The 27,390-nt window shown below is 43.9% G+C and overlaps 1 protein-coding gene and 1 long non-coding RNA gene across 3 annotated transcripts in view; both read left to right on the plus strand.

Moving 5' to 3' along the window:
* Positions 1-27,390, plus strand: part of LOC146661242 (rho GTPase-activating protein 7) — a 127,192-nt gene that overhangs the window by 29,795 nt on the left and 70,007 nt on the right. The gene's annotated exons all lie outside the window — the stretch shown is intronic.
* Positions 3,004-3,933, plus strand: LOC146661244 (uncharacterized). The gene is made up of 2 exons (XR_014913478.1): positions 3,004-3,243; positions 3,643-3,933. It is a non-coding gene; the product is annotated as an uncharacterized LOC146661244 (long non-coding RNA).

Genomic DNA, 27,390 nt, shown 5'->3' on the forward strand with positions numbered 1-27,390 from the left:
AGCATCATGCTTAAAGCATAAAAATGTGGCTGTGTTTCTTATTCAGGCTGAAAGGATACTTAGACATTGTGGCATTACTTCTGCTCATTATGTGCACAAAATGATTCTCTGTGTGCTATCGCTGTCAGTCATTTGACATTTCAAATGTTCTCTTGCTATTCTTTCCACTTTCACACCAGGGGGAAACAACGATTAAGTATGCAGCAGTGGGGCTGCAGTTCATACATGTATTCATGCGTAGTAAATGTGTAGTGAAGTGAGAGTGTTTAACTCGGTGGTTGTTCCTGCCCACTGATACACGTCTCTCCGCCGCTGCGCTTTACGTGTTTACACTGCGTGAATCTGTCAGGATGCCTCTCAAACACAGCTGCGGTGATGTTTAATCCGGGTTTTACCTGCACGTACGCAGTTATCACAGAGCATCAGGAGAATGTAAGACTCAACGCTGGCGATGAAGAATATTGAGTGAAAATGAAAAGCGCTATCACTGAAACGTCAGTTATTAATTTGCACTTCAGGAGCGACTATTCAAACATGTTGATTTTTAGTAGGAGCTGTCATCTGCGCTCATACTGCGCTCCATGATTTCCCTCTTCACTCCAGTGTTTTAGGAATTAATGACTGTCTGCCTGTGTCTGTCTGCAGACATTAGTCATACCTTATCAGTATGACAAATAAGGTGCTTCAGGAAGTTCAAGAAAAACTGTAAACTATCGTAGCAAAACATTTCCCATTAAAAGCTGTCATCATTTACTTTGGCTTTGTACTTTAGTTACACCCTATACATCTGCTCCAGATGTTTTTTTTGTCAATAGCCATTCTGGCAGGCCTCTATTTTGAGCTAAATAGTAACATGCTATTGCTTGCACTAGTTCACAACAAGGCGAGCAACACTTGGTGTCAACAGGGAGGAAGAACTCCTGAGCCAGGCTCAAAGTCAGGCACTTTTCTTATCTATTTGCTTTCTTACTGAAAGAATCATTCACTCATCCACACTCTGATAGAGTCATTGGGACAAACTCGGGGTTCTGTATCAGTAAAGTACCTTTAGTGAGATCATTGTTGCTGTGGGAGGAAATCCACACAGTTTTGTCATTTGGAGGACGCTCGTATGGATCCTGCCGCTCTTAGACGCTGCAGGTGAAAATTTCCTTCAGCTTTGCCGTGATTTCTGGGAATGCAATGGACATTTCATGAGGTATTTCAGTCTGGAGCAGAAGTAGTAAATCAAAAATGTCACCATTATAAAAAAGTTGCATTTGCTTCAAATGCTTATAAATTTTTAAATGATTTTGTTACTTTTTTATTAGTGAGTATCGATCTGCCAGCACCTGAGTGACATCAGTAATAATATAATTGAATGTTTGACTTGTGTCACTGTGTTAGCCCTGAATACCCTCACTAGAAGCTTTACTGTTGATTCATATGTTGTATTTTGAGTAATGTGTGCATCCTTTAATATAAACTCAGTGGTGACTTTAGTCATCTGAGCATCCATATGTGCTGCAAACATGATAATTTCCATAAAGCACTGTTCTTGCAAACAGTCCCTCTTGTTTTCCGCGCATTTCACATGCACATTTAGCCGTGGAGCTAAAGTTGCAGTCCCCCAGAGAAGGATCTCTAATGGCGGCTGACTGGTGCTTTGGTGGCTCTGTATCTTCTACCTGCCTGTATCGTTGTCATTCACATCATCACAGGACAGAACTTTGTTTGCTTTTATAGCTTCACTCGGAAACCACAAACAGATGAACAGATGCTAAATGGTTTTCAGAAACGGTAAACAAGCATCTATATTCATTGTGTGTCTGATGGAGTGTGTGGGACTGTGTGTGTTATAGGATTGGCTATGTGACAAGTAACTCTGTTGTAAAATAACTTCTCTGCTCGAGTCTCACGTCAAACAGCCAGAAGCCTTATGGCCCTAAAAGGAGTTGTGCTGTCGGACAAAGATGAACATCTCTGGTCGGATTTGTGTTTGGACTAAAGCTCCTGCTGAACCTGGAGACTTCAAAACAAAAGTGTTAGCCTGCATCATTTCTCAGCCGAAGGGTGACTGCCTCCGTATGCAGCTGTTTTTCAGAGGTGTCCACGGGATATATGGGCTCTTTTCTTTTGCTTTTGCTTTTTTAAGGGGGGAATGGGTCTATCCGCTTGCTAAGACTGAGCTCATTTGCCATTTATGGGTCCAAATATTCGTGAAGTTCCTAAAGTACAAACACTGTGACACAGCTGAGAATTAAAAATGGTCCTGATTTGTTCAGCTCCAAGAAAGTGATGTGTGGCTGTTCTCCTGGGTGCTGCATTAAAGTTTAATGTCCAGACATCCACGAAAACTAAGATTTACGAGGCTAGAGAAAAATGTGCACTCTCGACCAGCTGGCGAGTGGTTGCAGGAAGTTGCTGAGTGAAATTGGACCCAAAGAGGATTCTCCACCAAAAACAACCACAAGCAGATTGGTGCAGTTGCCTGTTGTTTGCATGGAAAATGCCAACTTGTCTGCAAATACTTGGAGAGCATTAGTAAAGCCTGAAAAAGCATGACGCAAACCAGAAACGGCACCTTCAAAGTAAAACTAGTGACAGTTTCCAATTCATGACACACTTATTTTTCACTACCGCTTAGAGAGTATCGGAAAAGCATTCGTAGACAAGTCAGCCTCTTCGATGCAAACTACTAACAACCGCGGCAATCTGCTAAGCCAAAGCAATCAAAATGAGGTCTTTGGCTAACCGTTAGGGAGTACACATTTTCCTCAAGTGAACAGTCAGATGGTCGAGGACCAATCACTAAGCTTTATTCACTTGACCCTACATGGTCACCGTAAATAAATAAATTGAATCTCATTACTGCTTCATGAACCAGCATCAGACTGTTTGGTAATTAGAAACTGATCCTAATTAGTGCATCTTTTTGGAATAATATGTAACCCTGGTAAGATTTACAGCAATCAGAAGTACAGGGTTCTTTGAATGCATCGTAGTCCTTGTCTGATAGTTTAATTTCTGGGCTTGCCCTGAAGGCACCATCTGCGGCTCCGTGCACGTGAAGGTGTGGTGTAGAGGAAAAAGGACGGCAAGGAAAAACTCCATGCTGCCGCGGAGCACGGTTTTTTCCAGTTGAAAGAGAGGAAAGAGGTTTAATTAACATTTGTGAGAGAGCTGTCGTTAGCGGTGAACCACAGACGGGTACCTACCTGAAAGGAGTCGGAGTATTTCTTCGAACTTTTTTGAACTATTCTGGTGAGTTAGCCTAGCTCACTTAGCACCGCTATTGCAGTTCAATGCACTGGAAAAAATAACTAACCAGTCAGAATAGTAGTAAATGTGTTTAATGATGTTTAAGATGTGTTTTCATAGTATTGCAATGTTGTGACAGTTTTGTTTATTATGAGTGTCTAATGTTTTTACTTTCTTGGGCCTGCTAGTTCAGCCGCGGCCAGCTAAGTGGTTATGCGCAGTTCACGTGCAATAGCTGTGCTGTTACTGTAACTGCGGGTGATGCACAGTAATACCGGTGTATTTACTTTTAATGTGTCACAAGATGCAAATTTATTTTAATATTTCAAAAGAACCAAGGACATTAGGAACAAGGACATTTAAGGAATGTGGACATCTAACATTCTGCATATTTGTGTGCAGACTGGTTTTTTTGTTGAGGTACAGTTCCATGGGTGCCAAGTGAGGAGCTGGTATCGTGGGTCTAAGACACTGTTGCTGCTGTGGAGGCCTTCTCTGTGTCAGGACGCCGACACGTTGATGCCTGCCGTACCAGGAGGGCGGTAGGAAAAAAAAACAAAAGGAAGCCCACCTGAGAGATACCTTATCATTTTCTTTTGCTACTTTTTCTCCGCCTGAGATTCAGGTCGTTTTCAGTTCTTAACCCAGGACAGTGGGTAACTGAATAAACTGACACCATAAGGAACTGGACACTCACGCGCTATTTTATTTTCTTTTTCCTTTTCTTTGGGGTGTTGAAATATTGTGTTTCTTGTCTTACATCTATTTTGATTGGTTCAATTATTTTTGTGATGCATTTGAGATGGTTACTGCATTTGAAGGTATCCCTACATTGAGGATGAGCAAAGGGAACTGATCCAAAAGGAAATATATAAAGCAAACTTTGTTTCATAAACCTGTGGTCGTGCGTGTTATGTGGGTTGGAAGTCTCATTGCTCTTACAGAGTTGCTACCGCCAATCTCCTTCCCAGACCTAGATTCGGATATTGTAGACATTGCACTTGGGCGAGCAGTATAGATCATCTCTTTATAGATAGAGGGACACACGTCCAGGTTACATAAAAAGTGGCGAGCCAGCCAGGAGATTGGTTAATAGTAGCTTTCTGATCTTCCACCCCACACTACGCACGTTTGAGATTTTTGAGATTTGTTCCACTGAGTCAGGTATGGATATTTGCAATCGTTTTGAGGTTAATGGTCAAAACTCCCTGTATGTAACAGGTATAGGACCAGAATACACAGATGAGGAAATAACTGCTGTGTTCAAAGTTAATGGAGATATTTCTAAATTAGTGAGGATCCCTGACGAATCAGGACAACCAGAGGGTAGAGCCCTGGTCCAGTATGCATCTGACAGGTCTATCTCTAGAATCGACCCCATTACTTTGGGTACCGTACCAAGTCCAAAGGACCCAGCTGTGATGTGGTTTGCGAGGACCATTAGAGATGTTTGTCAGGAAGTGGTGGGGAGGGAGATAGCTTGCAGATACCTGGACGAACTAAAGTCTGTCGCAGGCAGTGGCAGGAAAGGTTTCTTGAATGTGCTTCAGGAGGAACTGCATGGGAACCAGGGCACATCACATGACGTACACAGTAATGCTACACGGCCCTATGCAGCTCAAAATACTAACACACCTAATAATGATCAAAATGAGCCTGCAGAGCCCACACATGTTTATAGTGCATCTGCTAGTTTACCAACGAGCCCAGTCCACATCAGTGAGGATGTTTTTAACCCCCCCCAGATCCAGAGAGTGATTGTGGAGCATGTCATCCGAAGTGAGTCCACCACTTCACCATCCCCACAAATAAGGTTGCGCACCTTCTCTGGGCGGATGCCAAGGCCAAACGGTGAGGTGGACTACGAAACATGGCACACCCAAGTTGATCTTCTCCTTAACGATCCTTCCTTGAATGATGCTCACAAGGTGAGAAGGATTCTTGAGAGCTTGCTGAGTCCAGCAGCTGATGTTGTGAAGCCTCTTGGCATCTCTTCACCACCAAGTGTCTACATCACTCAACTTGATTCTGCTTTTGGTGTTGTGGAGGATGGAGAGGAGTTGTTTGCGGCATTTCTCGGCTCTAACCAAGATAGTGGAGAGAAGCCATCAACATACTTGAACAGGCTCCATAGCCTCCTCACAAGAGCAATTTCTAGAGGGGGAGCCTCAGCTGGAAATTCCAATGATCATTTGCTCAGACAGTTTTGTAGGGGCTGTTGGGATCAGAGCATCATCATCGGCTTACAGTTAGAGTGCAAAAAGGGAAATCCACCAACATTTCCTGAATTCCTCCTCATGCTGAGGACTGAGGAAGACCGCCGTTCCACAAAGCTAGATAGGATGAAAAAGCATTTAGGTGCTTCGAAAGCTAACATGTATGCCCACCATGTTTTTGATATGCCCTCTTATGACTGTGAGCCTGTCCCACTGCCTAACTCAAAGCCGAATGAGACATCAAAGCTTGAAAAGAAAGTAAATGAGCTAACTAAACAGTTGGAAAAGCTAAACAAAAAGCCACCGAGCCTCACTCATGATAGTAATCCTCCCCTAGTGGTAAAAGCAAAGCGAGATGAAACCTCTGATATTGAGAACAAGATAGCTGAACTGACAAAGCAAGTTGAAAAACTAGCACAAAATCAGAGAGAGAGTACTGAAAAGACCGACTGCTTTGCAATCAGTAGTAGTAACATGAAGAGGGGCCTTAAGGTGCCTGGAATGCCGAGGCCGTGGTTTTGTTTTAAGTGTGGGGAAGACAACCACATTGCTGCTCACTGCTCCAATGAACCCAACCCCGCACTGGTTCGCAAGAAAAATGCAGAACTCCGGGAGAGGCAGGATAAGTTTTTAGCTCAGCAGGCTGCTTCCCCATTCACTTTAAACTAGTAGCAGCTCCTGTTGTGGGACGTCCAGGAGCTGCAGTTGATGATAACCCCTGTCCCAACAGATCAGTTGATGGTGCTGGAACACAGAAGAAAGTCATAACCCACACAATGACTGAAACCTACCGTTGCACAGAGCGATCTATACCTGCAGGGCTTGTAGGTCCTCGTTGTGCGGCTTCTGTCTTTCTTGAGGGTGTACAGTGTGAGTCCATAATGGACACCGGCTCACAAGTTACAACAGTGTCCGAGTGTTTCCATAAGAACCATCTGTCTCACTTACCTATACATCCAATTCATGCCCTTCTTGAAATCGAAGGAGCAGGTGGACAGCAGGTCCCCTATCTTGGTTACATAGAAGCGCGTGTCACTTTCCCGCTGTCTGTTCCTGGCAGGAAAGAGGAGCTAGTCGTGTTAGCACTTGTGGTGCCAGAGTGTCAGTTCAACAGCAGGACCCCCCTGTTGATTGGTACCAATGTGTTATTACGACTTTATGAACAAGTACTTGAACAGGATGGTCCAGAGGTTGTTTGCAGACTCTTCTCTAGAGATTTTGCAGTGATCTTCCAGCATATTGCCCAGATCCATGACCTCAACAACCATGCTCATCCTGTCAGGTTACATGGTGGAAACCCCATCACCATCCCTGCAAAACAAAAGTGCTGCATCACAGGTGATGTCAGGTTGAAAAGGAACAGTCAGACCACATTTGTGCTTGAACCCAATGAACATCACAGGTTGCCAGGTGGCGTGTTCCTTGAAGCTGCTCTGATGGACATTCCATTTAAGTCTAGCTGCAAGGTCCCGGTCGTCCTGCGCAATCTTAGTGACCATGATGTTACGCTGCAGCCAAAATGCATCATTGCTCAAATATGTGCAGCTCAGCAGGTCACATCACTTGGACCAGTGAAAGGTGACTCTCATCACAATAAGCCTGACAGTGACAACCTTGAGTTCAATCTTGATGATTCACCAATATCTGAACAATGGAAAGATCGTATCACCACCAAGCTTAGATCTATTCCAGAAGTCTTTGCTGTGGATGACCTGTCATATGGTCACACCACTGCAGTGAAACATCACATCAGGCTACATGACGAGACTCCTTTTAAGGAGAGGCCAAGGCCTATTCATCCCAGTGACAGGGAGGCAGTCAAGGAGCATCTTAAAGAACTGCTTGATGCAGGAATCATTAAAGAGTCACAGAGCCCTTTTGCATCCCCAGTGGTCTTGGTCCGGAAAAAGAATGGTTCTATCAGGTTATGCATCGACTACAGGAAGCTAAATGCTCGAACCATCAGAGATGCATACGCTCTTCCGAACATTGAGGAGACCTTTGCTGCCCTTAGCGGTGCTAAATGGTTCTCCGTCATGGACCTTAAATCTGGTTATTACCAGGTTGAGATGGCCGAAGAAGACAAGCCTAAAACCGCTTTCACGTGTCCCCTCGGCTTCTTTGAATTCAATCGCATGCCTCAGGGTGTCACGAACGCACCAAGCACTTTTCAGCGCCTTATGGAAAGGTGTGTTGGTGACTTGCATCTCAATGAGGTATTGGTGTTTCTGGACGACTTGATTGTCTTTTCAGACACATTGGAAGAACATGAAGCACGACTCATGAAGGTGCTGAACCGTCTTAAAGATTTCGGTCTAAAGCTTTCTCCGGAGAAATGTCACTTCTTTAAGACGTCAGTAAAGTATCTTGGTCATGTCGTGGATGCACGAGGAGTTCATACTGACCCTGACAAGATATCCGCCTTGAGAGACTGGCCTCGTCCTTCAAATAGGAAAGAGCTTAAATGTTTCTTAGGCTTCGCTGGGTATTATCGGCGGTTTGTCGAAGGATATTCCCAGATAGCCAAACCTCTTAATAGCCTGACAGCAGGCTACTATCCACCAAAGAAAAGGGGCAAAGTGTACAAGAGGGAACGCTTCACGACTCTTGTGAGCCCTAATGCACCGCTCGGTGAGGAGTGGACTTCGGAGTGTGAGAGTGCATTCAGAACCCTGATCAAGAAACTGACGTCTGCGCCCATCCTTGCTTTTGCGAATCCACAACTACCATATGTTGTACATACTGACGCTTGTCGCGATGGATTGGGGGCAGCGCTCTATCAAGAGCAGGAGGGGAAGCTCAGAGTTGTCGCGTATGCCAGTCGAGGTCTTTCCAAGAGCGAGAGAAACTACCCTACGCACAAACTCGAATTCTTGGCCTTAAAGTGGGCCGTTTGTGAAAAGTTCAGTGATTTCCTTTATGGGTCAAGTTTCACTGTGCTTACCGACAACAACCCCCTCACATACGTCTTGACATCTGCGAAGTTAGATGCTGCTGGTCATCGCTGGTTAGCCGCTCTTTCTACTTACCAGTTTACCATCAAGTACAGAGCAGGGCAGGCCAACCGCGATGCAGATGGGTTATCCCGGCGGCCTCAAGGTCCGCCTCTTGAGGATGAAGCTTTCACTAAAGAAAGAGAGAGAATAGAGGACATGAAAAAACGGTTCATGGAAGCAGGAGATGACATGGATCATGAGGTGTTCTCTGCATTATGTCAACGTCATCTTGTGATGGTTAAAGATGAACGTCACCCTCATTCAGAGCAGCCTGTCATTGCGGAGTCTCTTGTTGTCGACCCTTCTGTAGTGCCTGATGTTTTCGATGAGGGCACTTTACCATCCATGGCTAACTCTGACTGGTGTAATGCTCAAAATAATGATCCGTCTCTCTCACGTGTCATCACCTTTGTGAGGAGAGCTGTAAAACCCAGTTTCAGAGAGACAAACCTTGAACATCCCGATGTCAAACTTCTTTTTAGGGAGTGGAAAAAACTTGAACTCAGGGATGGTGTCCTGTACAGGAAGTGGTCTGAGCGAGGCGAACTGGTGTATCAGTTGGTCTTACCCGAACAGTTCAGAGAGAGGGCACTGCAAGGAGTGCATGATGATGTTGGCCATCTCGGTTCTGAGCGTGCACTTCAGCTTGCTCGTGCCAGGTTCTACTGGCCGAGAATGGCCAGAGACATCGAGGAGAAGTGCAAAAAGTGCGAACGCTGTTTCAGGCGGAAGGCTGTGCCTCAGAGGGCCGCGCCTTTGGAAAACATTTCTGCTACTTATCCACTTGAACTTCTTTGTATGGATTATCTATCCCTTGAGCCGGATGATAGAAACACGAGAAACATTTTAGTCATCACCGACCACTTTACAAAATTTGCTGTGGCGGTGCCGACTAGGGATCAGAAAGCCAGAACTGTTGCGAAGGCTTTATGGGAGAACTTTATTGTTCACTACGGGTTCCCCAGTCGTCTGCTCAGCGACCAGGGCAGGGACTTTGAGTCTAAGACGATCAGAGAACTCTGCACACTGATTGGAGCAGACAAAGTTCGTACCACCCCGTACCATCCCCGGGGAAACCCAGTGGAACGATTTAACCGGACCCTCCTTGGTATGCTAGGGACCCTGGAAGAGAGAGACAAATATCATTGGAGAGATTTTGTCAAACCTCTGGTCCACGCATACAATTGCACGAGAAACAGTACAACAGGCTATTCGCCTTACGAACTAATGTTTGGTAGGCAGCCCAGACTGCCGATTGATCTTGTCCTGGGAATCCAACCTGATATGGCAAGTCACAAGACCCACTCAGAGTATGTCAAGGGCCTTCGTCAACGCCTACAGGAGAGCTACTCATTAGCTGCTAAAAATGCCAAGAAGATGGGAGAGAAGAACAAGGCTAGGTTTGACAGGGAGGTCAGGGCAGCTGAACTCTTAGAAGGGGATAGGGTCTTAGTGAGAAACGTGAATATCAGGGGGAAACACAAACTGGCAGATCGGTGGGAACAGAAAATCCATGTTGTTGTCAGACGGATTAGCGACAGTCCTGTTTATGTAGTCAAACCTGAGACAGGGGAGGGGCCACACCGTACGTTACATAGAGACCTTCTTTTGCCGTGCGGGTTCCTACCTGTAACTGAGATCAGAGAGCAAAGTTCTTCCACTGACGCATCGAGGAAAATGAGACTGAGGGGCAAAACAACAAAAGGCGTGCAAGGGGACACTGATTGTCAGGAGGACGGGTCGTACAGTGATGAAGATGAACTGTATCCTAATACATGGATGCCAGAAATCATCACGAAGGGTCCTTTCCTGCAGAGGGAAGGAGGCTTCAATGAGCCTCAGCCAGTTTCCAGGGTATTAAACCCAGACACCCCTTCTTTTGTGCCCCAAAGTTCCGCACACTTACCTGAAAGACCTACTCACGAGCTTCAACCAGGAACTCCTTATGTTAGCTCTGAGAATAGTGGTTCAGTTACACATCCTACTTCACACTGTAGGACTCCGGACCATATTGTCATTGATATTCCTGAACCTGATGTGACACAAATCTCACCTGATGAAGAGAACACAGATCTCATCACCACAGACCCTGTAGTTGCAGACACTGACAATGTAGTATCTGAGAGTCAAGAGTCCGAGAACGCAAGTGTCCGGCGTTCTACTAGGGAGAGACGTCCGCCTCGGAAACTCACCTACGATGAGCTGGGGGAGCCTTTAACCTTGGCCATTAGTTCATTCTTTCAGGCTTTAGGGGCTGCTATTTCACATGTGTCTGTACCGGTAGGGGCAGGTATGCATGCTGGGACTCATGCAGTCTAGAGGGGGAGAATGTAACCCTGGTAAGATTTACAGCAATCAGAAGTACAGGGTTCTTTGAATGCATCGTAGTCCTTGTCTGATAGTTTAATTTCTGGGCTTGCCCTGAAGGCACCATCTGCGGCTCCGTGCACGTGAAGGTGTGGTGTAGAGGAAAAAGGACGGCAAGGAAAAACTCCATGCTGCCGCGGAGCACGGTTTTTTCCAGTTGAAAGAGAGGAAAGAGGTTTAATTAACATTTGTGAGAGAGCTGTCGTTAGCGGTGAACCACAGACGGGTACCTACCTGAAAGGAGTCGGAGTATTTCTTCGAACTTTTTTGAACTATTCTGGTGAGTTAGCCTAGCTCACTTAGCACCGCTATTGCAGTTCAATGCACTGGAAAAAATAACTAACCAGTCAGAATAGTAGTAAATGTGTTTAATGATGTTTAAGATGTGTTTTCATAGTATTGCAATGTTGTGACAGTTTTGTTTATTATGAGTGTCTAATGTTTTTACTTTCTTGGGCCTGCTAGTTCAGCCGCGGCCAGCTAAGTGGTTATGCGCAGTTCACGTGCAATAGCTGTGCTGTTACTGTAACTGCGGGTGATGCACAGTAATACCGGTGTATTTACTTTTAATGTGTCACAAGATGCAAATTTATTTTAATATTTCAAAAGAACCAAGGACATTAGGAACAAGGACATTTAAGGAATGTGGACATCTAACATTCTGCATATTTGTGTGCAGACTGGTTTTTTTGTTGAGGTACAGTTCCATGGGTGCCAAGTGAGGAGCTGGTATCGTGGGTCTAAGACACTGTTGCTGCTGTGGAGGCCTTCTCTGTGTCAGGACGCCGACACGTTGATGCCTGCCGTACCAGGAGGGCGGTAGGAAAAAAAAACAAAAGGAAGCCCACCTGAGAGATACCTTATCATTTTCTTTTGCTACTTTTTCTCCGCCTGAGATTCAGGTCGTTTTCAGTTCTTAACCCAGGACAGTGGGTAACTGAATAAACTGACACCATAAGGAACTGGACACTCACGCGCTATTTTATTTTCTTTTTCCTTTTCTTTGGGGTGTTGAAATATTGTGTTTCTTGTCTTACATCTATTTTGATTGGTTCAATTATTTTTGTGATGCATTTGAGATGGTTACTGCATTTGAAGGTATCCCTACATTGAGGATGAGCAAAGGGAACTGATCCAAAAGGAAATATATAAAGCAAACTTTGTTTCATAAACCTGTGGTCGTGCGTGTTATGTGGGTTGGAAGTCTCATTGCTCTTACAGAGTTGCTACCGCCAATCTCCTTCCCAGACCTAGATTCGGATATTGTAGACATTGCACTTGGGCGAGCAGTATAGATCATCTCTTTATAGATAGAGGGACACACGTCCAGGTTACAAATACATTTTAAAATATTTAAAAAATAATAACAATAATAGTTTCCGAGATAAGTCTATGGATTTTTTATTAAATGAAATGCTCTCCCACAGTGCTTTAAATCACCAAACTTTCCAGTTACTTTCTCATCTATATTCTGAAGTCATGGCCAGATTTAGAGAACATTTTATACCTACAAAAATGGCCCAAACCGATTTTTCTGGAGTTTGACAGTTTTCTGATTTATGGAGTGATTAAAAATAAAATATTTCTAAAATCCCCCCTGCAGAAGTGCTCAGATCTACCAACAAAATCAAACAGTGTTCAGATCTCTGTGCTCAGTTTTCATCATATTGGCTGTGCTGTGAAAAAGTATTTGCCCCACTCCTGATTTCTCAGGTTTTTTTCTTGGTTTCTTAGCTCATATAATTATTTAAATAACGACTATAAGTTCAGAAAGGGGGGCCAGTGATTTCTCACAGCAATATATTGGAGATATCCTCTCTCTGACATCATGCAGACGCAAGAGTAGAAAAAACTGACAGAAACTGAGTGTTTCTGTCCTGGATCTGACTTGGATATTCACCGAGTCACTTATTTGAAACTTTGGGCATATTTTAAAGCACATGTCATCGTAACAGTGCAATATAAGAATAGTGAGTCTTCTTTAAAACACATGGACCCATAAAAAGGATTATTCTTCCCCAATGTTTCCCGGCTTTAGCTCAGTGTTCATTTCTTCATGTTAAAGAAGACAGATGATGATTTTTCTCTATTACGTTCCCCTCTTAATCCCAAACCTGCTGTTTTACAACTCCATCGCCACGAATCATCCGTCTTCGATAATGAGTTTACTTTGATGGCGACAGTCGATTTGTCAGAGTTGCTGAGCGGGGTTGTGAGGTGCTCATTTACCTGGAGGATGCAGTCAGGCTGTCTGAGCCCAGCTGTGCCTCCAGACAGAAAGCCGCCGTCCCCGAGAGCGAGAACTTTGTCATCATTTAATGTCAGTGAAGATTTTCAACGTGAAACTTTCATTCATCAACATCAAAAATGTTTTTGTTTGCCGGGTTTTCACAAGCTTTGCATCGATGTCTGCTCTACTTTTCTTTTTTGCCCTAATGGAGACCAGAATTTACTAAATAAATATCATGTTGCATTCAAAATCACACGAAACCAGTGACTGAGACCACAAAGTCGTCAGCAAAGTGTTTTCTGAGCTCGTAAAGAAGTAGGGTCATATTTCCACACATACAATCTGAATTCAGATGATGCGCCCCCTGCTGGTCACTGAGCAGAATACAGGTTTAAGGTACTTAACTGACTTTCTTATCAGATATGGAAGCTTTTGGTCATTTTTTGTGGTAATGTGCATCTCTGGGTGTTGTAATGTAGGTAAACACCTCCTCCCAGGTGTGTGTGAGAGAGAGTGTGTGTTTATATATCTTTGTGGGGACCAAAGATTGGAAGTTTACTATGCTTGTGGGGACCAACAGCCCTTATGGAGACAAAATCTTGGTCCCCACGAGTTTGAAGGCATTTTTCAAGCTCAAAATGTGGTTTTAGTGTCAGGGTTACAATTAGGTTATGGTTAGGTTTAGGCTAAGGGTTAGGCATTCATTTAATGGTTAGGATTAGGGTACGCGGCATTATGTCAATTAGATGTCCCCACAAAGATGAAAACACAGTGTGTGTGTGTGTGTGTGTGTGTGTGTGTGTGTGTGTGTGTGTGTGTGTGTGTGTGTGTGTGTGTGTGTGTGTGTGTGTGTGTGTGTGCAAACATGCATCCCTGCATTAGTGCCATTTCACATTTGATCTGCTTTGCTTTATTGCAAACAACTGTGTGACTGCTGTGCCAAATCAGTGTAATTCAGCCAGCAGATTATTTGTGCTAATGGATGAAAGCAAACCAAAGGTGCTGGGTTTTATTTGTCTCGTCTCTCCTGAAGACAGAGCAGGATTACAGCAGCCGCAGAGGAAGCAGCCAGAACAGGAAGTGGACGTTTCTTTTATTCTCTCATGAATGCAGTCGTAAACTTGGCAGAGTGGCTCCAACATTAATCCCGATCCGGTTGCTCTGTTTTCCTTTTTGCTTTTTCATGTTTCTGTTGTTGTGTATTTTTTTGGAGTCCTGCGATACCACCGGCTGAGGATTACTCGTCCCCCCGCTGCGTTCCTGGCTCCAGCAGCTCGTCCGGGTGGCTGCGAACCCCTCCAACGATTCATCTTCGTGCGGCGTGAATGTGGTCGCTGCTGATAAAGTGGAGATGCAGCAGCGGCGCTGTTCCCCTCAGCGAGCGGAGAGGAGGCTCAGACAAAAGGAAAGGAGAGGAGAGGAAGGGAGGGATGTGGGAAGTTGAAACCAGGTCCAGTGACGCATCATCTGCATTTCTGACTGTCTGATCGTGCTGCAATCTCCATAGACTCCCATGTGAAAATTTCCACCTTTAAACACGTCTACAGCCTTAATAGTGTTTAAATACTTCAGTCTCAGTCTCACACAGCTGTTAACCTCCTTGACTCCAGATGTGAGGATCACAGGAGCCTCGTAGTTTGACTTCCATGTTTTTCCTTTTGCTGTGCAAGGTGTTCCTGCTATTTTAGGAAAAGCACTGTTTACTCTTTTCTTCAGCTGGAAAAGCTGCAGTGCAGGAAACAACTGAGCTGTTCCTCATTTTTAAGTGGGCACCCTGAGGAGTCCCTCGAGGACCCCCGGAGCGCCCCACATCACTAATTTGCTGCTTTCTCCCACTGAGCCGACGGTGGAGAGTGAAACTTCATGACAACTTTATTTAAAACAAAACAAGATGTTCAGCTGAGCTGAGTGTGTGTGTGTGTGTGTGTGTGTGTGTGTGTGTGTGTGTGTGTGTGTGTGTGTGTGTGTGTGTGTGTGTGTGTGTGTGTGTGTGTGTGGGCTAATGATCTGATATTGTTTTATGGGTTTGTTTTGGAGTGTGTTTGGTTGTGGTTAGCAACAGCAGGCCTGCAGGGATTGAGATGTGGATTGAGTAAAAAGAGTTGAGAGGGTGAGGATCCAGCCAAGAGGCTCCATATCTGCCAGGCTGTGTATGGAAACACAAAACACACTCACACTCAGTACTGCAGAGCTTTGTTGCAGACTCATCTCTCCTGAACCCTCTGAGCCACATGAAAAAAGGAAAATCAGGATCTCTAGCTGATGCACACCCTCACCCCTCCCCTGCAGATTATTCCCACATCATGAACTTAAAAAAAAGATGCTGCTCCAGCAACTTCTCTCTTTTTTTGGTGGAAGTCAACCTGCAACTCTCGGCTACCGTCCCTCACACCGAACCCCTCCGTCAGGCGACATTCAATTTGCAGTTAGCTCTCTTTCCATTTGCAGTTAGTTGGCTAAATGTGAGACTCCGGGGACGTGAAGAGCAGGCTGAAGATGAGCAATCGTTGTGGCGCTTCATTACTTAACTCTTCTCCCTTTTGAGAGCCAAAATTAAGTTTAAGTGTGTTTGGAGGAGGTGAGAAATTCGGCAGCAATTAAAAGCCTCCTCCATCCACGTCCAGAGACAAATATGTTTTTTTTACTGAGGTTAATGCAAATGTTTGATATCCTGAGGAGAGGATCTCTCATGTGTAGTCAATCAGCTATTGAGCAGAATATTTATGTCTCCACATTAAGCTGTTCAGTTTGCACATTTCTCCCTGTGGAAGCGTTTGTTTGAACAATCACTGGAATTTCCAGTACTTTATAATTTTGCCCATTCGGCCATCTTTTCCATCTAAGGAAAACACTGGGTGCATTTTATTTTTCTAATTTATTACCTTTGTTTTACCAGGAAGTCTTTACAAGACAAAACATCTCAAAAATGCTGCAAATAAACCATAAAATACAAAATCCACTTTCTATTCTCTAGTATTAATCCAGTACTGACACTGGTGTCAATACTCAGCCCTAACATTAAGTGGTTTCACAAAAGAAACATCTGTAACAGGTTGAGACAAATCTCTTCCATACAGCAAACAGGCATGTTTAGGCCACACCCCCCACTTTAATGCCACTTTCTTATGATTGGTTGAACAGCAGGTGGGTGGGGTTTCTGGGGCTGGGATGACCATATTAGGGATATATGGAATCTGTGACATCATACAGATCCAAGAGTAGAAAAACGCCTGAAAGTGAATGTTTCTGACAAAAGTTTGAGTTTGTACAAATGCCGGTTTCTTTTTTTTGAACTTTTAATCATCGAAATATGAGCATCCACCACTGCAACTGTATATCTGTGACAATAAGGGAAAGCATATTCGGGCCACTTCTATGAGATTTTTTTAATTTTAATGTTTTCTGGTGTTTTCACTTCTGATTCAAAGTTTTTAAAAGCTCACAAACTCCACCCAGCTGCTCCGTCAGCACGCCCTTATACACACATCTAATTTTGTTTGTCCACCTTTCACTGCATCAGCCAGTGTGGAAACGAGCATCTCATCATTTACATGGTGAATAACTTTGCTCTGTTCTGCGAGGTCACAACTAAAAGCTCATCCCGGATTGATTTCAGAGACTCGTTAGCCTTCTTGGGGAAGACTGATTTATAATTTTACTCCACGAGACGTCCACAATTACAATAACTGGTTGCTGGCATGAAAATTTATAACAAAGCAATTATTAAACTTCACAGCTACGAGCCATTTGCACGACCGTAAGGATGCAGCCATCCTTATAATGCCCACCCTAATCATCCGTGTCATCGCTGTCATTGTTGTCTCAAAATGTGTGCAGCTTCTCCTGTTATGGATGAGAAAATTTAATACAAAATTACCCTAAATGTAGCCCACCATCTGTTAGAGCCAAGTTCTGATTGTCATCATCATCATCATTAGCGAGTAATGGAAGACTACCAAACTGAGCTGGCCTCTGCCCAGCGGTAGTGTGTTTTTAAAGTGAATCGAAGATGGCTTCTCGCAGTTGTTCTGCATCCAGCCGACAAGAAGATGAACAACAAGAGTGAGTGAAAGAAAACCAGCTGCAGAAACAAATTAGTGTCCTCAATTAACATTCCAGCACAGCGAGAGGAGAGCTTTTGTCCTATAAGTAAACTGCCATGGTTACGTATTATCGATATATAACGGGCCCTCCTAAGACTAAACAAATGTTTTCTGAGCTAAGAGGAAATAAACCACCAGCTGTGAATAAAAGATGCATTAACTGTTGGTTTCTGAAGGAATTCTGAAGCTTTTTGGAATCAAAACTGACTTTAGCTAGCGAGCTTGGTTAGCGAGCAATAAACATGCTAATGAGAGCAAAGTAGCTAAGATGGCTTCCAAAAGCCACAGCTGTGTTTTCAGTTCTTCTCTCTTGATGCTTTTGACAAATTGAATTAACCAACTGATGGTTATAAGTACAGCCTTTAAACTCTTCAGAGTACACCTTGCTAGTACTGGGTTGGGTTTTTCCTTCAGAAATGCTTCACTTAATCATTGCTCAGAGGTTTTGGTCCATGTTGTCATGACGACATCACACAGCTCCTGCAGATTTGTGACACAGCGTTATGATCATGTCTGCATGCCTAAGTGCAACGAGTTGCTGCCATGTGAACTTACTGCACATTTTCTTTCACATCCTAAAAACAGTAACAGGAAGTGTCCTGCTCCCTCCTTCCTCCACGGTCGGTCCAACCATTGCACACCAGAAAAATCATACTGATTATTTAGCCGTCCTCTCTCTGGCGGATTTGTGAGAGTCTCTTGCTTGAAGCGGCAGTACTATTCTTCTTTCTGGTATTGTTATGTCTCACTCTGTCACGGCTCCAGCGGATCTCCGAGCCAGCCGGGGCAGCAACGCCTTCGCCGCCAATGCCAGACGTGCTGCTGGAGAACTCTGCTGTGGCCTGGCTGCTTCTCTTCAGTCATTTGGCCTGATGGATAGCTTTGTGCGGTTGGATGAGTCTCAGGGATGCACCAGGACTACTTTGTCACTGCAGCTCTGTCTGCTTTGTGTAGAGCTGCGTGCTGCCCAACAGTCTGCCTACAACTGTAACCGAGGCGATCAGCAGTGAACCCGAACGCTGTGATGCAAAATCAAAAAAGCTTTATTTAATTAACAACAACAAACTGACATATGTGATGTAACACCGACTTTTCTGCACGACTGCTCTGCTCCTCACTAATAACAAAGAGGTGAAGCAGACGAGGTCACCCGAGGGGACGTCGGGTTCACGGAGGCCATTCGCCGCCGTAATTCTCATTACATTGTGCCACGGGCCCTTCAAACCTCATTCATCACCGCGGGGATGGAAATGACGAGGAGGATGCAGCTGAGACGAGGCAGGAGGCTGAAAAACAATCTGTTTGTGTCTGAGATGGAGGTCTGAGGGAGCTCGCTGCCTGGGGATCAGAGTCAGGGTTAGGCAGGTTTGTAAAGGGATTCATATCTACAAGTATTCTTTTCATTTGGAAGCAAATGTTCATATTTGTTGCTGGAATTGTTAGAAACTTTCCAGGAAGTAGAGCTGTAGCACTGAAGTAGTAAGGAGGGGGAAAATGAGTGAAATGGAAAAATAATTCAATATTTCTATTTCATGTTGGAGAAATGCAGCAAGCTTCTGCCTGCAGAAGGACCGCATGTTTCTTCAATGAGGGTTAAACAAAAAATGCTGATTAGAACAACAGCACAATGAAAAGAAGCTGCACAAAATAACAAATTCCTCTTGTTTTGTCAGCGGTGAGCGTTCAGGTCATTTTATCTGCTCTGCGATGTTAAACGGAGCCGCCTGAACACTTCCAGCGCTGATTAAGGTTGTGCAAAAATAAACAGGGCACTGAAACTGAACTCATCTTAATGAAACAAACCTTTGCAAAGGAATCAATGCAGCAGGGACAGGTATAAAGAAATAATACCAGTTTGTTTACACCCACTCTGTGGATCCAGTCTGTGTTCAGCTGTGGTTGTAGGAACCAGCCTGGTAATGAAGACACATAAAGTGCATCAGGACCTTGAACACAGCTTACAGTCAGTTGTTTTCCATCCTCAGACTCACTATAAGCAAACAACATCTGATGCTGCACCATGTCCTTCCTCAGTTCTTTTGTTCGTATGCTGGATGAAACTCTTTAGTCCTTTGGGCCAGAAACAGCACGACGTAGGGTCCAATCTGACCCACGAGGCGGCTCTGCCAAGAAGGGGTGGGTATCGTCACTGATTCCTAGAATCGATTCGATTCGATTTGAATCGGGGAAATCACATTCAGAAATATAATTCTGATCATTTATCAGTACTGACACTTGTGAGACTTCAACACAGCAGATGCCTTTGTCAGAATAACGGAGGATAAAACACAAAAAAACATGAAGGAGATTTTCGTGGCCAATATCTACGGTAGCCCTGAGAGGCCAAACGGACTGCAACTTAAGAAAACACCAGCAATAAAGAAAAGGCTGCAAAAGCACACAAAACACAACAGAAATAGGAAAAAGAAAACAGAAATAGAAAAAAACTGATTTCCAAAAGCACAAGGGAAGTGTTTCTGGGGAGACAATAACCTGACGGACCAGTTGCAGGAACCCAAAACATGCTAGGTGTGTTTTATCATTCATATAATACTGATGACGGATTTTTAGGCTAATAGTTAGGCTAACACACTTACCTCTCATCTTTTCTTTCCTTACAAAACCGATACATCCTCCACTTCTTTTAAATGTCTCCCAGCGCAATTCTTAGCATATTTTGGTTCCTGCAACTGGTCCGTCAGGTTATTGTCTCCCCAGAAACACGTCCCTTGTGCTTTTGGAAATCTGTTTTTTCCTATTTCTGTTTTCTTTTTCCTATTTCCGTTGTGTTTTGTGTGCTTTTGCAGCGTTTTCCTTATTGCTGGTGTTTTTTTAAGTTGTAGTCTCTTTGGCCTCTCAGGGCCACCGTAGATAACCTTAAAAATATTCTGCAGAAGAACAAGAACAGAAGAAAACCATGAATCAACACATGAACATTACCTGATGCTGCTGAAGTGAAGCAGAGCAAAGTTACAGAGGTTTAATTAGAGACACAGCTGAGCATTTTGCAATTTGGTATGATTTTAAAAGGTTTACATTTCTTCGGTACTGAACAGCAGAAATGAGGCTTTCTTATCAGAAGTGATTAAAAAGAAAAACAGTGGCCGACAGCGCCGCACATGGTAGACTGGTGCGTACACTGAAGTACACTGAGAGAGAGAGCTGTGCATGAAGTGTGATTTTATCGTGGTGGAAGCAAAACAGCAAAAGTCAGAGAGAATTAACAACGATGTTTATGTGTAGTGTAGTTTGGATCTTCTTTTCAATTTTGGTTGGAGAGAGACAAAACCTGCAGCTTCAGAATCAGCGCAAAAAAAGACGTAAACACAGAGCGCAGACCCGCCGACGCATCAGAGTCAGTGATCTGTCGGCTTTCAGCCCCGACGGCGTGTCCGTGCACGGATGAGAAAACATCTCACTGATTCTGATGCCCCGCTCTCTGTGTTCACATCTTCAGTGTACCTGCTCTCGTTTGCTGTTTCAGCTGTTTGGCGGTTGTTGTGGTTTTGTGAGGTTTAACCTGAGATTCTGGCATTTTGGGCAAAATACATTTATATTTAAAAATCGATTCAGGATTTTAATGAATCGATATCGCGTTATTAGAGCTAAAATCAATTTTAATCTATAAACGATTATTGAAACCCAGCCCTACTGCCAAGTGTGAATGAGTTTTGGATTAAAAAATCGGTGAAGAAACTGGAAGTATCTGTGAACTTTACAGAGCGTGGAAATAAAACGTTCTTGTTTCGTTCCAAAGAATCTCGACATCATCGTTTTTTTTAATCGATTTTTGTCATTGAAGGTGAATATTTTGAGGATGTGGCTCTCTACACTGACGGCATTAGAGATTTTTATTGAATTTAAAAGAGCCCAACACTCCTGGATTGGACAGCAGGAGAAACCCTGCGGCTGCATGTTGTAGATAATAGATGTAGGTATGGTTTCCCCTCCTTCACACTTCAGATGCGTGCACTTTCTAACCTTTAGAGTCCTTCAGTAACTCCCTCAGCTGTTTTCACATGAAAAAGATGTTTAGATGTGGAGTAATTCAGCAGCAATGACAAAGAGTTCATGAGTCAACCTTAGTTAGGGCTGTCAGAGAAAATTTAAAGGTTAATCATAAAATCACATTGATTGTGGAGATTAATATTCGACGTCTCGTTCTCGAGAGGGCAGAATGCGAAGCGAAGCTGTCGGGTCCACACACTCGTTCAGGGTTTCTAAACCACCACTGTGATGAAACGCCTCATTAGGATCGGTTTGTGTGGTGATCTTCTGTTTGTCACTTGAAGGAACATTTTTGCACATTTATGTATTTCTTTGTTAGAAGGTTTGTGACAAATTGTGCAGTGAAATGAAGCAGACCAAGCACTGAGCAGTGGAGGAAGCAGTGATACGTGAGGTTTGACCGGCAATAAGCAAGTTCTGACTGCTTAGACTGGCCGACCATGAGCAGGTGACTGAGTCCTGACTTAAACCAGCTCTTCTCTGGGGTTGTCTGAGGCTGAAGTAGAAGAAGGGTCTGGTTTTCAGGATAAGGGGGCCATCCCGAGCCTCTGCATCCATGAGTCAGAGTGTGCTGCAGGACATTGTGTGTCAGTTAGGCTAAATTAAGAGCTCTGCAGCTCTGACAGCCTCCCAGCCATGAAAGAACCTTTTTTTCCTTCCCTCCCTCTCTTCAGAGGATGGTGTGGCTCAGCCTGTGAACTAAAAACTCACCATGAAGATTTATGATAAAGGCCTGAGAAAGCTGCTCTTATCTTGAGCTATTTCTAAAATAACCGAGCTGAAAAACAAGGGCTGCTATCCAACAAACACAGAGGCACAAACTCTACAATTGATGGATGATTTTTACAAATGAGCTGCTGCTTGTTAACGGAGATCGTCTCCATGTAGGGTCATTTTTTTTATCATTTTTATGAAAACAGCAATTAGATATCAGTTTCTATGCTGATGATAACATCTTGTTTGCATAAGTTCCACTCCAAACACAGCGCTTAGTACTAATCAGTCAGTTTTGATGCTCCGCAGATATACATACCAGCCTTAACTTACTATGAAAGAAACATGCCTTTCACAGGTTTGGGTAATAAATCAGTAATCAGCTACATGATTAGGAAATAGGACAAAAACAAATACCTTTCCTCTTTGGATTGTTACGTTTCGGTGTTGTCAGTGTGTTGTTTTTGGCGTGACTGTTATGTGTTTCCTGTTTTACTTTGAAAGTCTGTGTTATCTTAGTGTTTTCAGTTTACGTTTCCCTGTCTCGTCAGTTCTGAGTTGCCCCAGCTGTGTTTCCCTCTTGTTGTCCATTTTCCTGATTGCTCCCTCTAGGTATTTAAACCCTGTGTTTCAGTGTGTCATGGTCACGATCTCCCCCGTGTTGTAAATAGTTTGGTGTTTTGTTGTAAATAAATAGTTTGTTGTAAATAGCTGTAAATAGATTTGTCGATACTTTCGTTTTGGGATTTTGGTGGTGAGCTTTAGTGGGGGGGTTTTTGTGTGTTTTTTTTCTTTATTTTTACTTTTTTCGTGTTGCACTCCGGTTGCCTAGGCCGGGGTGTAACAGGATGCAGAGCTACTGACATTGATTAAAGGCACACAGAGCCTAAAACACAGAATTCAGATCAAACTGGACACAAACAAAGTAAGAGACAAAAACGTCTTTAGTGACACAGTGTGAGCAAACAGCGCCCTCTGTGTTGATAACTGGTCATTACAGGATGATGGTCAATTCTGAAAGTGGTTACCAGACTTCAAAGATAAAGTAGCTAAAAAACACACTTGACAAGTGGATTGATACACGCCATCTAGACGAATCTTTAGACCCGCATTCTTGGAAATGGCCAGCAGGGGTCGACTCCTCTAAGATGATTTTATGGTCTCAGTTGTTAGTTTCAAGTTTTACTGAATAGAACACGATGTTCATAAAACTACAGTTTAATTTAGACTAAAATGGACAGTAAGAGCACTTTTATGCTCGTTGCTTACAGCGATATATAACCTGTCACTGCCACTACAGCTGGGTTAAACACATGAGTGTATAGTCGTGTCGGTTTTAGCTTCTTTTTAATGCTATTTCAGTACAGAAGCTCAGAGATTCACACATTATACAGACAGAAATGTTTGAAAACCTGAGACTTTGTGGAAAAAGTCATCGGCGCTGATGTGGCGGTGTTGCCTGAGTGGTGACACTTATTGTTCAGGAGAATACTGCAGTGGCTTCCTGCGCTGTAATGGTGGGTGTAAATAAAAGAGCATAAAAGTGACCATGTGACGATGATGATGTAGTCGGTGGTGAAGCAACAAATGCGAGGCTATGAACATGCGGTCTCTTTGGTTGTCCACCACCCCTTCCTCTTCTTCTGACCACTCCCAAAATACCAAGATGGTGATGTTCACTCAACGCATTTACCTCCATCTTTTCTGTACAGTCTATGTATGTACAGTAAGCTGCTTTTTTTTTTATTGATTCTAAAATGAATGATTTTGTTTTTTAAGTTGACCTCCAGATTTGAAAGACCAATAAATAAGAGTCCAGCTCAACTGAAGACGAGTTTGAAAATGTTAAATGTACGTGAGATTTCAGTCGCATTAGCTGCTCCAACCAGCACAGTCGAGCTGCATTAATGTTGCATTAGCTGAACAAAAAAGAATGAAGAAGCCTCTTTTTAAACGTACACAGGGCCACGTGCACTTTCACACTCTCAGGTGTTTGTTTCTTATCATCCAGTTTACGCAACAATATCATAAATATTTTCAAACACATTTCTAGTCATGCTTTGTAATAACTGTCATAAGTAAACGGAAAATTGTCAGCTATGAAACTTTAGTTGTATTTAACAGTAAAATAATCATTAATTATTTGTAAGCTTCCAATTTGAAAGAAATGATTTTATAGCCTCATCGCTGACGCCTGCTCCCCTCCTTTATTGTTGTTACCTTTGCATTTATAAACCCATGGCTTCCTTGTTAATCCTGCAAACAGTGATGCAGGGAAGGCAGAATATCTCCGACTGTTTTCCTGTTTGCAGTGTGCACAGTGCCGTGCGATAACAGCCTGATAATCATATTATATCTGCACCTCTGCCACTGATCTGTGACGTCTTCAGAGTGAAAACCAGGAAAGAAATTAGACAAAAATCGCTCTGCTCTAATCTCCACTTTTCCTGCGTCCCTCCCACAGTTTACCTGGCGTCTTATTGATTTCATCCACCTCTCCACGGTCCCCGGTCCTGCTGTAAACCTGTAAGCCAGGCTGTTGCTCTTTATGGATCAGGTTTTTCTCCTTCATAAGCACATGCAGGGAAACTCTGCGAGGTGCCAACCTCTCTGCACCGCTGCCTCTGAGGCATATCCCCGCACATTTATCATACTTGTCGGATAAAGTGACTCTGATTTAGATCTCTCCCCCTCCCTGCTTTCCTCTTTCTTCCTCCGAGCTTGGAAAATGGCTTATTGTGCTCCGTCCTCTCCACAAAGAAAGAGATGCATTCATCTCGGGGTGGCCTAGCTTTTGCTCCCCTCGTTGCTGCTTGTCAGCTGTTTTCTCCTCAAACACGCTAACTCCGTCTGACCTGCTTATCCAGCACTATCTGGAGCCGCTGTGGCCCGGGAGCAAACTGTTCCTGGCCCGAGTGAAATCCATCATGCCACCTGGGGTCCTTATCACGAGGAGAGGGGAAGCAGGAAAATACGATAGGGGTGGTCCTGACACGAGGAAGGTGAGCAGAAAGAGAACAGAGGAGAGATCGGAGGCAGAAGAAGGGGAGATAAGAGGAGAGAGGAGGAGGAGAGATTTGAAAGAGCAGAAAAGTTGGGAAGGCTTCAGGGAGAGATGGAGTCTGAGAAGCAGTTTAAGAGCAGGGGCGGTTCAGATAAGGCAGATGCGACAGTCTGGGAAGACGTGACTCAGATAAGATGTCCGACCAGCTACAAGCAGGGTCAACAAACAAAACGAGCAGGCTAAAAGAGAGGCGGGCAGAAGCTTTAAGCCGCACGTATCGCCGCCACATCAACCCCCCTCAGGGCCAAAAAATACAGCAGCTAAACCCTTATTTACCAGCTCGAAACACGCCAAGGGATCCACCCATGCATATGTTTCCAGTTCTGACACCAATACCCGATTAATAAGCTGTGCTCCTCTCTGTGAGGAGGAGACGGGGAGTTGTAGTTTTATTTAAGGTAACATCAGGCTCGACTTAAACTTCCTTTCCTGACTTTGTAAAAGACTAAACGGCAAAGAACGGCTCAGAAAACGGCCGGACCAGCAAAACATACCAGCTACTACTGCTAACATTTACTGAAGATCATTAGTTATTATCAGCTCGCCCGGCTCCAGTCTTCTTTAATGGGACACACCCATGAAAAAGCAGACACTACAGATTCCAACAGCTCAGAGTCAAGCAAAGACAACCGTGACAACCTGAGATGGAGGGATAGTGGGAATACTGGACAAAGATGAATAAGATGGAGCTGCAGGAAAAGAAGAAGACCACAGAGAAGAGTTTTGGGTGTCGTGAAGGAGGAGATGCAGAGGGTTATTGTGACAGAGCAGCATGTTAGGCACAAGGTGAGGTGGAGGCAGATGACCTGCTTTTAGGAGCAGCTGAAAGATGAAGAAGACTTATGTCGTAAAAATTTACTCTGATTTCTGATTTCTTGTATAAAAAGTGTAAAAGTCCCTGATTTATCTTTTTTTGTATCCTGAGACAATTTAGATTTTATTGATTTGTATGTTTTCTCACTCATATTTTATTCACAGGGACACAAAACAAAAAACAGGGATGTTAAATGTTTAAAAAATAAGAAGTAAATATGAGTTTAGTGAAAAACAGCTAATTTTCACGATAGTCCCAGAGCATCACATGAAACTACAACGTACTTAATGACACACACATAAACACACACACACACTCATGCACACACACTCATGCACACACACACGCACATACACACACACTCATGCACACACACACACATGCACACACACACACTCATGCACACACACACACGCACATACACACACACACTCATGCACACACACACACACTCATGCACACGCACACACACTCATGCACGCACACACTCATGCACGCACACACGCACATACACACACACACACTCATGCACACACACACACACACTCATGCACGCACACACACTCATGCACACGCACACACACTCATGCACGCACACACACTCATGCACACACGCACTCATGCACACACACACTCATGCATAAACGCGCACACACACACACACACACACACACACACACACACACACACACACACTCATGCCTATCCTCTCGCAGTCATTTAAGGTCCCAGCAGCCCAGATCAGATTTCAGAGCCAGCCGAGTGTGATGATACAGACGAGCTGCAGCAGTGCAAAACACCAGGCTCATGCTGCTGCTTTCCTCTACTGTGTGTGTGTGTGTGTGTGTGTGTGTGTGTGTGTGTGTGTGTGTGTGTGTGTGTGTGTGTGTGTGTGTGTGAGGGGTTCAAGAAGAAACACACATGCCAGCAAAACTGTTTCCCACCTGGGATCGGAAGCATTAGCTGTTAAACAGAGCATCAGGGTCAAAGCCTCGCGCCGCTCTCGGACTTTCACCAGCTGCTCAGTCCGAGTGCAAAAAGCTTTCCCTCACATTAGAAAACAGCTGGAAAAAAAGTGGAAACACCCCTCGCTGTCCACACTATCACAAAGATGAGTCTACAGACGCAGGGAGGACGTCAGATAGCTCGAAGAATTTAAGCAATCTAATATTTTCCTTTGAGACAGAAAAAAGTGAAACTAGGAATACATGAAGACTGGGATGTTTAAAATCACTGGTTCCACTGGGAAACTGGCATCGTAGGCAAGATATATTAGGTGCTCTGAGAACATGTTGGATGGCAGCATAAATCAGGATAATACAACACATGACGAGTGTCACAATTCCAAAACAGGGACCAAATCACCGCACAAACATCTACGGGGTCACAGCGTGAAACCCACGTGGAGCGTTTCATCTCCGAGTCTTCCCAGTCTGAAAATTACTTGGTCAACTACGTCAGAAAAATAGAGTTCATCCACTCTTCATCCACTGTTTACCGTTTTAACCCTGTTACTCACCTACTCACCAGATCTGACTTCCACCGATCAATCTTATTAGTGCACCAAATAACTGAAGTGTCACAGGAAATTATTCAGAAATTAGCAATCAGTATTTTCTCAGTTACAAATATGAAACC

The sequence above is a fragment of the Rhamphochromis longiceps genome, linkage group LG10 (assembly GCF_057381845.1).
Source record: "Rhamphochromis longiceps isolate RC_006_pf linkage group LG10, R_longiceps_female_GT1.1, whole genome shotgun sequence".
Lineage (NCBI taxonomy): Eukaryota > Metazoa > Chordata > Actinopteri > Cichliformes > Cichlidae > Rhamphochromis > Rhamphochromis longiceps.